We start from the raw sequence: 10904 nt of genomic DNA, 5'->3' as shown, positions 1-10904 counted from the left end.
CTATTACACTCGTTAGGCCTAATTACGTGTAGGATGTTCCGATTTAGCAGTGAAGCTTTTACCGTCGTGGATTGGATTAACTAGATCTAATTGAAGCAGTTTTTGCAGTTATTTGCTTTACCTATTAACATCCAGATATGCAGATCCGATCTGACAACGGGACTCGATCGGCTCTTTAAAGCCGATGCAAGAGTCGTCCCGGGGAGCCGACCACGGCTCGAACTAATGTTTATATGTGTTTGTGCATGCAGGCAAACCATCGAAAGCACGTTTGCACCTTCCTGATCTGGTATAGGTCAGGTGGCACGCCCTGCATCTCCGGAAGCGTCGGCATGTGCCAGGATCTGGGCTGTTGACCGAGGGACCGATGCCAGCCAGTGCCCCGGCAACGTCCCGGCTCTTTGTGTTGCCTGTCGCTACTCACCGGTGGGTTTTGACCGACAACAGTTCTTCCGATGGTCACGAATTTTCTGCAGTGGACTTCCAATGGCTATGTGACCCTCTCCACTCTATATAAGGGCATCCCCTGGCTCATTTGAATTGCCTTTGAAGCATTGAATACCTGAGGCCACCCTTGAGAAGAAGAGAGAGTGCTTTGAGCAAAAGAGTGAAGATCTAGTGCATTGATTGTGCTTCAACCTTGAAGAATTCAACCTTTACAAGTGTAGCAAGTGTGCTTGAGCTAGGGCCAACTGAGTGTAGGTTAAGTGAAGGCTTAGGAGCTTGTTACTCTTGGTGTTTGACGGCACCTAGCCGGTCTCGGTGATCGGGAGGTTCTTGGTGAGCTCTTGGAGTTTGTGGGAGCCCCAAGACAAAAAGCTTGTACACAGTGTGAAGCTCGCCGTTCCGGAGATGGAGAAGAAGCATTCTTAGTGATCACTTGCTCTTTGGTGAAGCAAGGGAGTGATACCCTTGTGTGGGCGCTCCAACGTGGATTAGGGGGGAGCGTCAACTCCTCGATACCATGGGAAAAAATCCGATTGTCTCGTGTCCTTCGCATTTACATTCAAGCATTAAATTTCCTTTATTATGATCTTACTCTTCTTTGCTTGTTTGTTTGACTAGGACAATGATCATGTTAGTATGTTCTCCTACCTAAGGACCCTTTGCTAGTGTGCTCTAGTCAGTAGGTTTCAAATTTGTAGATTGGGCAATACTAGTCTAGGTTAAGGACTCTCTAGAAATTTGAAAAAATCCCAATTCAACCCCCCCTTCTTGGGCCTCGATCCTTTCAATTGGTATCAGAGCTTAGGCTCTCTTTTCATAGGCTTAAAATCCTAGAGATGGCCCCGGGGAGTAGTGGACTGCCCAAACTTGATGGGAGAAACTATAGCTATTGGAAAGCCCGCATGACGGGTTACCTAGAGGCTCTCCATGTCATATGTTGGGAGGTCACCGAAAAACCTATTGTTGGTGATTGGAGTGAAGACCAAGTTAAGTACCATGCTAGAGCCAAGAATGCTTTATTTGATGCTCTTAGTGAGGACATCTTTGCGCGTGTCCATAGCAAGAAAACGGCTCACGAAGTTTGGAAAGAGCTTGAGACCATTCATGTTGGGTCTACAAAGCTTCGTGAGGAGAAGTACCAAGTGCTTAAGGAAAAACTCAATGATTTCAAAATGTTCCCCAATGAGTTAGTTGAACAAATGTATGCTAGATTGAATGTACTTATTGAGGACATTAATGCTCTTGAAATTTCTCCTTTGACTACTAGTGACATCATCCGGAAGGTCCTATATTCTCTACACAAGCCCAAGTACAACATTGTCACCGAATTGCTTTATGAGAAGGATCTTGCAACACTTGAAGTTGGTGAGGTCATTGGAAAAATTCGGTCTCATGAGATGTTTCTCATGGGTGAAGTTAATCCTCCAAATGACAAGAAGGATCTTGCACTTAAAGCTAAGAGTGATCACAAATCCAAAAAGAAAAACAAGTGCAAGGCTCCCTCACCAATCTCAAGTGATGATGAACCTAGTGAAGATTCAAGTGATGAGGATGGTGATGTTGAGCTTGCACTCCTCATGAGAAAGACCTCCAAGATGATGTCAAGATTAAACAAGAAAGGGTACAACTATGATCCAAAGAAGAACAAATTCCGTACCCGGAAAAGCAATGACAATGCCAAGAAGATGTGCTACAATTGTGGCAAATATGGGCATATCTCCTATGATTGTCCCGAACCCTCAAAGCTCAACAAGAAGCAAGATGATGATGACAATCATAACAAGCAATCAGAGAAAAGCCATGAGAAGAAGGACTTCAAGAAGAAAAGGTCTTTCAAGAGAAAACAAGATATCAAGGCTTTTTTTGGAGAATGGATCACCGATGGGAATCCTCAAATGAAGATTCAAGTGATGATGAATCCAAGATGATAGTGGGGATTGCCATGCATGATGACGGTGATGATGAGCCACCTCTACCTCCACCACCCATGTGTCTCATGGCAAGAGGTAACTCTAAGGTGAGCGATGATGACAACTCTTCTAGTGATGAAAGTGAATATGGTTTATCTCCTAATGAAGTGCAAACCATCCTAGATGAGTACCAACAAGTAATCAAGAAGTACAAATCTAAATGCAAAGTTCTTGAAAATGAATATGCTAAGCTTAAGGCCTCGAATAATGAGTTGCTTATTAGACACAATGAGGTAGTAGAAACTCAGGATACATGTATTGTTTCTAGCAAGCAATTTAGAGAAGAGCATGACAAGTTACTTGCTAAGCACAATGAATTGAATGTTAAACATGTGGAAGTAGTTGTGCTTAATAAGTCACTTACTTCATGCAACAAGAAACTTAAGCTTGATTATGCCAACTTAAGTATGAAGTATCAAGAACTTGACCTTGCTTTTGATGCTTTGGATGAAGAACTTAAAGAAACTCAAAAGGAAGTCATCAAAGTCAATATATCTATTTCTTGTGATGATCTTGTGGAGTTGTCTAACCCTACTATTTGTCATCATACTTCTCCTTCTTGTTCAAAGACTAACCATGATAGGAAGAAACAACTTGAGGAGGAACTTGAAAGCATGACCAAATGAATGTTCAATGTGACAAGGGGAGAATACTTGCATAAGGAGATTATCTTCCATAATGCAAGGCACTTTGGAACAAATGGACTTGGATCATTTCCCAAGCCTCCGGAAAATTGTCCCAAGTCGCCGGAGCTCAAGGCATGTTTCAACAAGGAAGTTGGCTCATGTTGCCAATATTGTCAAATCACCAGGCATCATACAAGGGAGTGTTCAATTCCTACTCGCCCACCTCCTACCTTGCCTCCTAATTACAAGTCACAATTCAATAAACATCATTTCTTGTTAAGCAAGCTTAAAAGTGGCAAAGTTGAGGCAAAGTTCATTGGCACTCACATGAAGAGAAAGCTACCACACCAACTATGGGTTCCTAAAGTTTTAGTAACTCATGTCAAAGGACCAAACTTGCTTGGGTTCCCAAACCTCAAAAGTGATTCATTTGTGTGTAGGTGAACTACAAAGCCGGTGGCAAGCATTGGGTGCTTGATAGCGGATGTACACAACACATGACCGGCTATATAAAGATGTTCACCTCACTAGATGAAGATGTGGGTGATCATGAACATGTCACCTTTGGTGATAACTCAAAAGGAAAAGTGGTAGGTTTGGGTAAGGTAGCCATTACCAAGGATCTTTCTATCTCTAATGTGTTGCTTGTTGAGTCGGTTAGTTTCAATTTGTTATCTATTGCTCAACTTTGTGATTTAGGATTAATATGCACCTTTAGTGATAGTGAGGTTGTAGTGACAAGCAAGGATGACAAGAGCTTAATATTCAAAGGATTTCGATATGGTAACATTTACCTTGTTGATTTCTCATCTAATGATGCAAGTTTGGCGACATGTCTCTTCTCCAAGAACTCCATGGGTTGGCTTTAGCATCGCCGCATTACTCATATTGGCATGAGCCAACTCAAGAAGGTCTTCAAACGAGATATGGTGGTTGGTGTCAAAGATGTTACATTTGACAAAAACAAATTGTGTAGTGCTTGTCAAAGCCGGGAAGCAATTTGCATCATCACATCCCATGAAGGCTTATTTGTCAACATCAAGAAGCTTGGAGCTACTACATATGGATTTCTTTGGGCCAACCACCTACAAAAGTCTTGGCGGTAATCTCTATTGTCTTGTAATTGTTGATGATTACTCTAGATATACTTGGACTTTCTTTTTAGAGGACAAGAGCAAGACTATGGAGATCTTCAAGACTTTTGTCAAGCAAGCTCAAAATGAATTTGAGTCAAGTGTTGTGAAGGTCCGGAGTGACAATGGAACGGAGTTTAGAAACACTCAAGTTGAAGAGTTTTGCAATAACATTGGCATCAAGCATGAATTCTCATCAACTTACACACCCCAACAAAATGGAGTAGTGGAGAGGAAGAATAGGACCTTGATCACTCTTGCAAGAGTAATGTTGGATGATTATGACATCTCAGAAAGATTTTGGGTTGAAGCCATCAACACCACATGTCATGCATCCAACCAGGTCTATCTTCACCGCTTCTTGAAGAAGACGCCCTATGAACTTCTCATTGGGAGGAAGCCCAACATCTCATACTTCTGGGTCTTTGGTTGCAAATGCTACATTTACAAGAAAAGGAAGCACCTAGGCAAGTTTGAAAGTAGACGTGATGTTGGTTTTCTTGTTGGTTACTCATCAAACTCCAAAGCATATCAAGTATTCAATAATGTCACACGCATGATTGAAGAAACTTGTGATGTGGAGTTTGATGAGACTAATGGCTCCCAAGGGGAAGAATTTTTTCTTGTGATGATGTAGGTGATGAACCACTAAGGGAAGTCATGAAGAACATAGCCATTGGGCAAGTCAAGCCAAAGGAGGAAGTTGAGGAGCTATCAAGTTCATCCACTCAAGTTGAAGCCACTTCCAAGGATGACTCCAAAGTTGAAGAGAAGAGTATACCATCACATCACCATTATGAGTCATCCGATGAAGAAGATGGCGCCTCACATCCTCCTCATGACACCCAAGATGAACAAGTGATTGAAGAACAACTTCCATTTGATGACACACACACATCACAAGTGAACAAGCCCAAGCTCAAGCCCAAGATGTCGAACCACTAGAAGATTCATCGTCTCAATCACAAGAGTGGCTCACAAGAACTTCAAGGAATCATCCCATTGACTTGGTCATGGGTGACCCCTCTGGTGGAGTAAGAACTCGTAGACATCAATATGCCTCTTTTTGTGAACATTACTCGTTTGTTTCTTGTTTGGAACCCACAAATGTAGATGAGGCTCTTGAGGACCCGAATTGGGTGATGGCCATACAAGAAGAGCTCAACAACTTCACCCGCAATGAAGTTTGGGTTCTTGAAGAACGTCCTCAAGACAAGAATGTCATTGGTACTAAGTGGGTCTTCCGCAACAAACAAGATGAGCATGGTGTAGTGGTTCGCAACAAGGCAAGACTTGTGGCATAAGGCTTTGCACAAGTTGAAGGGTTGGATTTTGGTGAAACATTTGCCCCCGTTGCAAGACTTGAAGCTATCCGTATCCTTTTAGCGTACGCTTCACATCACAACATAAAACTCTTTCAAATGGATGTGAAGAGTGTGTTCTTAAATGGCTTTATTAATGAGTTGATGTTTGTTGAACAACCTCCCGGGTTTGAAGACCCTAGATATCCTAATCATGTTTATAGGTTACACAAGGCGCTCTACGGGCTCAAGCAAGCACCAAGGGTTTGGTATGAACGCCTTCGTGACTTCCTTCTCAACAAGGGCTTCAAGATAGGGAGGGTGGATACAACTCTATTCACAAGAATCATCAATGAAGAGCTATTCGTATGTCAAATCTATATTAGTGATATTATTTTTGGTTCAACTAACCCCACTCTTTGCAAAGAATTTGGAGAAATGATGGCTAGAGAATTCGAGATGTCCATGATCGGTGAGCTCAATTTCTCCATTGGGTTTCAAATCAAGCAATTGAAGGAAGAGACTTTCATCCATCAAGAAAAGTATACAAATGATATCCTCAAGAAATTCAAGATGGATGATTGCAAGCCGATCAAGACTCCAATGCCAACTAATGGACATCTTGACTTGGATGAGGGAGGTAAATCGGTTGACCAAACTCTCTATCGTTCCATGATTGGGTCACTTCTTTACCTAACCGCATCTAGGCCCGATATCATGTTTAGCGTATGCATGTGTGCCTGTTTTCAAGCTGCTCCTAAGGAATCACACCTTAGTGCCGTTAAGCGGATCCTTAGATATCTCAAGCATACGTCTAGCATAGGCTTGTGGTACCCCAAAGGCGCTAGTTTTACACTCTTGGGATACTCAGATTCGGACTTTGCCGGATGTTGTGTGGATCGCCAGAGCACTTCGGGTGGGTGCCACTTCCTAGGGCATTTCTTAGTCTCCTGGTCGTCAAAGAAACAAAATTCCGTGGCCTTGTCAACCGCGGAGGAGGAATATATTGCCGCCGGGGCTTGTTGTGCTCAAATCCTCTACATGAAGCAAAGCCTCTTGGACTATGGTTTAGTATTAGATAGGATCCTGCTCCTTTGTGATAACAAGAGTGCCGTTAAAATTGCTAATAACCCGGTTCAACACTCTCGCACCAAGCACATAGATATTCGTCATCACTTTCTAAGAGATCATGTGGCAAGGAATGACATACTACTTTGTGGTGTTCGTTCCGAAGATCAATTGGCGGATATCTTCACCAAACCTCTAGATGAGAGCACCTTTTGTAGGTTGCGAAGTGAGCTTAATGTTCTAGATGCTTCTAACGTCATGTAATTGCCTTTGTCATATAGATGCATTTCATATGTACATATGCTAGGGGCTTGTCTAACCTTGTCAAGATAGTGATGAACATAGGTCTTGCATGAACCGGTGGTCTTGGTTTCACTCATGGCATGAAGAATGGTTCATCATGAAGAAGCTTGCCAAGGGTTCAAACTTGACAAGATAGATTTAAATTCTTGCAATGCATGTGCTTGTCATATAGAATGCATCCATGTTTAATTTCTCGCTTTGCATTGGCATTGCATCACGTTAGTAGCATCACAAGGGAGCAAATCACACTTCGAGAAAGATATTCATGCTAAATATGATATATCAACTCTACAAGGGTGATAAGATCAATGTTGCGCTTTCATGCCTATTGAGTCATGTCCTATCGAACTTAAAGTTTCAATCTCTAAGTTCATAGGCAAAGTGGCTCATACATTTGGTTTCTGCGTTTAAACCTCCCTTGATTCTTAATTTGCCTATGTTTATGTAAAAGCTTGCAAGCACTATAAGTATGAGTGTTTGAGGGGTGAGGTTGTCTCTCAAAAATGGTCCAAATTGAGCGTTTATGGCCTTGGTTTTGGATATTTGGATCAGAAGTAGAGTTTGTAGTTCAGCAGCAAATTTTCTTAACCACCGGTTAAACCGACGCCCTGCTTTCGTCTGTATCGGTTCAACCGGTGCTTAAGTCTTCGTGGCTCGACTTCTGCATCATCTCTGGACAAAACTCCGACAGATAAACCGATGGCCGCCGGTGCATCCAATGGTTGGCGGATGAACCGACGCCCCTGCATCGGTTCTTCCGGTGCTACTGCGTGGAGTTTTGGCCCTTGCAGCGTCTCTGGACCTTCCTCCTGTAGTTGCACCGATGCCCATCGGATAATCCGATGACCATGTGGCAGATCTTCCGATGCCCCTCTGTTGACCTCGTTCAAACCTTTCAGATCTAGGTCAAAATTGCTCCGATGGTTACACCAATGCTCAAATCTCTGCACTATCGGTTCTTCCGGTGTAATCTAGGGTTTGTGGGCCCACTCGTTCAGTTACACTTATCCCTCCCATGGGCCCCGCGTGTCAGTCTCACGACCTTTTCTTCTCCACACGAACTGCCGCGCCCGTGCTCCTGCTCCACCGCCCGTACGCCGCCGCCGCTCTGAGTCCGCGCACACCCGCCGCTCCAAGCCGCCGCCGCTGCCAGTACTCCGCGCCGCCGCGCATCGACCGCCGCCGCACCACCGCGCTCACGCCCGTGCGTCGCCCTGCACCCGCGCACCTCCACCCGCTCGCTGTGCCGCCGCGCACCACCGCCGCCGACGCACCCTCTCCACGCGCGCAGCTTCTCCTACTCCACATCTTCACCCATGCGCGTGCATTCGAGTTCGTTCTGAGTCCTCTCCACCCTTAGCTCGTGTGCCCTCAAGGTGTTCGAGAAATTGCTTCTTAGGCATTTTCATCGACCTTCTCTCGGTTTCGTCGCTGTTTAGCAAGGGTATACTCTACACTTCCTTGGCATGTATCATGTATTCATTTTCATATCTTTTACACATGACCACACTTGACCCTTGCCTCTCACACACACACCTTGGCTCTTGACTTGACAAAATCCCTTTCATTGTGTTAGTGAGTTGTTATCCACTAGATCTCACCATGATAGGCTCATATCATTCCATGTTTTGCTTAAGGACATTCTTTCCTTTAGTGGATATCTCGTATATGCATAATTCCCTGTCTTAATTCTATTATCTTCTATCGTTTCTCTATGACAGATGGCTGGAGATAAGAAGGGTAAGGGCAAGCAGGTGGTACAGCAGAGGAAGAAGCGCACCCGTGAGGACCGAGAGCGAGAGCATGCTCAGGCAGTTGCAGATGCAGCAGACCGACAGGGTTCGCTTCGGATCAGGGATCCTCAGGCTCAGGGGGAGCCACAACAGCAATTACGTCGCTCAGGGCGTACTCGTCAGCCAGAGACAGCTCAGACCACACCTGAGTCCCGCTCTTGTCCACGGACTCGAGGTGGTGGTACTCACAAGGCAGCAGGCCGTGACAGTGAGAGAGAGGCAACTGGTTAGGACAGTGATGCAGAGTCAGAGCCACCTCAGGTCGAGCTGTTGGATCTCAGGGGGATACCAGGGCCTCGAGTTCTCCACCGGACCGAGCATGAAGACCCCGCCTTCTCCAGCTCAGGACTAGATCGCTTTCCTTTTTGGTGCTTTGTTGCCAAAGGGGGAGATAGATAGGGGGAGTAGAGATAGGGGGAGCTTGGTGGTTTGTGGCGTGTTTGGATCTTCATGGATTTTGTGTATGGACATGCATTTTGGATATTGTGTTTGCTCTGTGTTGACATGTCCATACATTTGTTTTATTTCTAGTAATGCATGCTTGTTTATCACGCTTCAATTTCATATCTTTGTATCTCTATTTTGTGTTGTCATCAATCACCAAAAAGGGGGAGATTGAAGCGCATCTAGGCCGATAGATGCTAATGGTAAGTTCCGGTGATTAATGACAACCGTATCCGACTAACATGTGTTTTGAAGGAAAAATCAATGATTAGATTAGTCTCATATGGAATATGAAATGAGACCCCTCAATTCGAAACAATCATGCGTGCCAAGGACTCAGTTTCAAAGATTAAGGACCTTTCTAGTCTCATGTGTCACAAGGAGATGAAGGACACTTGATTTAGCTAGGTTTTATAGTTTCTAGTTTTTGACCGTACTATTAAGAGGAGTTCGTGAGTTAGTAGCTTGACCAAAATTTAGTTGGCCTTAGAAATCTTGCACACTCGCTCAAAAAAACAGCCCAAGATAGTCAAAAGAAGTCGACACAACACTTGGAAGAAGAAACAATTGAAGTTACATTCAACTCCAAGTCAATTCAGCTGAAAATCAAGAAAAACTGCAACACCGGTTTAACCGATGCCTTAGCATCGGTGCATCCGACGCTTGGCGGAAGTTCCGACGCCCCTGTCGGTCTATCTTCTCTGGATACAAAGGAAAATCAAGTCAACAATCTCTATAGCACCGGTTGAACCGATGGTCCCAAGCAAAGCACCGGTGCATTAGATGTACTTTGTTCCAGAGAGCATGTTTGGTGGACCTCAACTCGTCTTCAGCACCGGTTGAACCGACGCTTCAGAATCAACCATCGGTGCATTGGATGTAATATGTTCCAGAAAGCTTGTTTGAGTTGATCAGGTAACCTCTTCAGCACCGGTTGAACCGATGCCCCTACGGAGCATGCACCGGTGCAATGACGCAAGCCTGGATACTGTGTCAGAACCCCCAACGGCTACTATTTGGACACAAAGAGACCGGTTGAACCGACGCCTTCAATTTCTCACCCGTCGGTTCTTCCGATGGTCACGATTTTTCTGCAGTGGACTTCCAACGGCTATGTGACCCTCTCCACTCTATATAACTGCACCCCCTGGCTCATTTGAACTGCCTTTGACGCATTGAATACCTGAGGCCACCCTTGAGAAGAAGAGAGAGTGCTTTGAGCAAAAGAGTGAAGATCTAGTGCATTGATTGTGCTTCAACCTTGAAGAATTCAACATTTACAAGTGTAGCAAGTGTGCTTGAGCTAGGGCCAACTGAGTATAGGTCAAGTGAAGGTTTAGGAGCTTGTTACTCTTGGTGTTTGACGGCACCTAGCCGGTCTTGGTGATTGGGAGGTTCTTGGTGAGCTCTTGGAGTTTGTGGGAGCCCCAAGACAAGAAGCTTGTACACGGTGTGAAGCTCGCCGTTCCGGAGATGGATAAGGAGCATTCTTAGTGATCACTTGCTCCTTGGTGAAGCAAGAGAGCGATACCTTTGTGTGGGTGCTCCAACGTGGATTAGGGGGGAGCGTCAACTCTTCGATACCACGGAAAAAAAATCATGTTGTCTCGTGTCCTTCGCATTTACATTCAAGCATTAAATTTCATTTATTATGATCTTGCTCTTCTTTGCTTGTTTGTTTGACTAGGACAATGGCATGATAGTTTGATCTCTTGACTAGAACTTGTTCTTGCTAGTGTGGTTCTTCCTAGGAAAGATGATCATGTTAGTATATTTTCCTACATAAGGACCCTTTGCTAGTGTGCTCTAGTCAGTAGGT

This window comes from Panicum virgatum, chromosome 3N (genome assembly GCF_016808335.1).
Source record: "Panicum virgatum strain AP13 chromosome 3N, P.virgatum_v5, whole genome shotgun sequence".
NCBI lineage: Eukaryota > Viridiplantae > Streptophyta > Magnoliopsida > Poales > Poaceae > Panicum > Panicum virgatum.
Note: the sequence above shows the minus strand (reverse complement) of the source record.